The sequence below is a fragment of the Sinohyriopsis cumingii genome, chromosome 7 (assembly GCF_028554795.1).
Source record: "Sinohyriopsis cumingii isolate HCF-2022 chromosome 7, ASM2855479v2, whole genome shotgun sequence".
Lineage (NCBI taxonomy): Eukaryota > Metazoa > Mollusca > Bivalvia > Unionida > Unionidae > Sinohyriopsis > Sinohyriopsis cumingii.
In genome coordinates, this window is record NC_142967.1 from 115,944,116 (window position 1) to 115,947,207 (window position 3,092).

At 37.6% G+C, this 3,092-nt stretch overlaps 1 pseudogene; it reads right to left on the reverse strand.

Annotated features, from left to right (window-relative positions):
- Nucleotides 1-822: 822 nt before the first annotated feature.
- LOC149795975 (cytochrome P450 2U1 pseudogene) lies at nucleotides 823-2,097 on the reverse strand (annotated as a pseudogene).
- Between the last annotated feature and the right edge of the window lie 995 nt (nucleotides 2,098-3,092).

The following is a 3,092-nucleotide window of genomic DNA, read 5'->3' on the forward strand; positions in this document are numbered from 1 at the left end:
ATATACCATGAGTGTACGGTCTTAGAAATGCACGTACAGTTGCGACTGATATTTCATTTTATAGCATGATTGCAAAATTCACCAAATGACCGTGTCATGAAGTTTTCTTGCACATTTCGATACATTGTATAGGATTTTGTTAAGGACAGACTTTTAATTAAAGCAGCTTCAGTCAGTATTGTAACATCAATAGATCGCTTACATCACATCAAAAAAGATCGAATTATAATAATAAAAAATAAATAAAATAAAATAAAATAAAATAAAATAAAATAAAATTTTAAAAAGTAAATATTCTACCGTTTCAAGTTCAAACTTATGAATCCTGGATGAGCGAGGAGAACGGATGTTTCCATAACGCCCCTTTGTGTTTCGCTGTTGCATGTAATCTACCAGACTCAAACTGCCTGAGATTAGTCTCAGAACTGCCTTTATTTTATAAAAAACGAATATCCTAAAATAACTTTCCCAAACCAATGATATGACAGCAAAATACGAACCGTCAAATTAGTCTGTGTCGAACCATCATAAATAAATGTGTTTGAATTATATGGTCAAACACAAGCATGAGCGATACTGTATCTCAAAACATGTTTTGAACATTTCAGCTATGAATGGCATAAAATAAGCAGGACTTAAGGTCTCACTCTAAGAAATGAAAATTTTACTGATCAAAAATAATTTCAAAGACAAGAGTCACATGTACTCGATGACTTCATGGTAGTAGTATCATCTATACAGATGAAATATGTGAAAACGAAAAGGAATGGAATATTTTTACCATTTTACTCGATTGTTTACTCCTCAAGTTGACGCATGCTATTAGCTTCGTCTCACAACTCTGATTAAGAAAGGCACTGGAGAGTAGGTCATTCCCAGAATTCCCTTCCGTTCTGGAAGCGGCTCGCCCTCTACCGGAAGAAATTCGAACCTTTGAGTGAGTGTGGCAAGAAAGAGAAATAACTCCATACGAGCTACACCTTCACCGAGGCACACACGCCTTCCGATGGAGAACGGAATATGCTCCTTTGGCTTTGATATGTGACCATCTGCATCTAAATACCTTTCTGGTCGGAAAACGTCTGGATCTTTAAAGGTTGAAGAATCGTGGAGTACTGAATGAAGATTTATGAGGATTGTTGTTCCTACAGGAATACGGTATCCCCGAAACAGGATTTCTTTCGATACGGCGTGGGGTACTGCAAGGGGAACCACGGGATAGACCCTCAATGTTTCCAAGATGGTGGCCTCCAAGTATGAGAGATATTCTTTATCTTTTAATCTGGGCAATCTTTCTCTACCAACCACTTTATCTATCTCCTCGAAGCACTTCTTCTGAATCTCTGGAAAATGAATAAAATGTAGTAATATCCATCTTATACTCGTCGCCGTAGTTTCGCTCCCGGCAGCGAATAAATCTCCAATCGACATGCATAACTGCAAGTCAGTAAAAGTGGAAACTTCGCCCTCTTGTTCTCTTCTGCCAGCCTCGGAGATATAGAGGTCAATGAAGTCACGCGCAGACCCATCCTCGAAAATGGTTTTATGTTCTTGAATCATACTTTCAAACCACCTGTATGTTTGCTTTGAATTCTCCTTTAGACGCCTCATTTTTAAAGGATCTCCAGGCAAATAATCAAGTAGAGGAAAACAATTCACGAGAACACTTGCATTGCCAAGAAGTGTCATTGCCTGATCCACGTTATCCAAAAAATCTCTGAAATTGGCGTCTGTATGCTTGAATCTTTTACCAAATACTATCTGGGAGATAACATTGGCAACGCATGTATTTACTATGCCTTTAGTTTGGAAAGGATGGCCATTTTGTTCTTCGAAAAGTTTTACCAATTCTTGAGCTTCCTCAAGTATATTCTGTTCGAATGACGAGCGCCCAAATCCGAATTCCTGCAACGCATTCACAGCAAAACGTCGGTGCTCCTTCCACAATGCTCCAGAAGTGACTATTATTCCTCTCTTTTCGGTCAGCATCTCTGACACGAAGTTTCTTGGTCTGTCTGAAAAAAAGCGACCATTTTGAACAAGAGCTTCCTTAATGGCACTGTATCCATTGATTACGATAATCAGCTTCCTGCCCATATATAAACTATATATATCTCCATGTTCGATCCGAAGTTTCTGAAAATATTCAAGAACATCCTTGTTAACAAGCGAAAGAATATTACCAAATATCGGGAAAACGGGCTTTGGGAATGGCGGAATGCCAGTTGGTAATTTGGTTATGTAATAAACCAACAGAAAAACCAAGAAGAAAAGAAAAGCTGAAGCTACGTTGACACTGTATATTAACTCTTCAAACATGCTTTACGATTCTGGCTAGCTTATTGTATTGTCCTTTCCTATCACTTTTGAGAATGGAACCAAGTAACTGTTAGCTATTTCTCTACGTGACAACTGGTTCAGCGAACAGGTTTGAGTCCACGTCTTTTTCTGTTTATGTTGCACTGGGAACGATGTGCATGCCTTGTATAAATATATGAGAATATGCCACAATGTCTTTTCCAGTGCCAGTACATTTAGCATGTATTGGGGTCAATGTAAAACTCCTTAACATGTAGGCTATAGTATGTAGCTCTAAATAGATCCTCGCTGTTCATGCTATCTGGAGCGTGCGGACTTCTTTGTTTGGAAATACAATAATTACGAGACTCCAATACCCTAGTTCTCTTATTTTCTCCACACCCTATGATCCTTGCAGGTACTACGTAAATCTATACGTCACTCGTCATTCAGATCCGACTTTGGGGAGTAGAATTACAGACTTAGACGGACAAGAACTGATATTGTATTATAGTCAATTATAGTGATACACATACCTACTATTTGAGAGTTTTGTTTGGTTTGAAAATTTGAAGCAATGCGCGGTATTAATATAAATGTTCTAGCCCTTCAATAGAGTGTCATTAAAGTTATAAAGTCATTGTGCAGAATATTCAGCCTAAAATGAATTCATGGGAGAATGCTAGATCAATAATTTTTACCAATTATCAATTATTTCTCACAGTAATAAAGTTTGTTACCCTTTTTTAAATTTCTTTTGAACTCGATATTGGCAAACATGTACAGTTCACTAG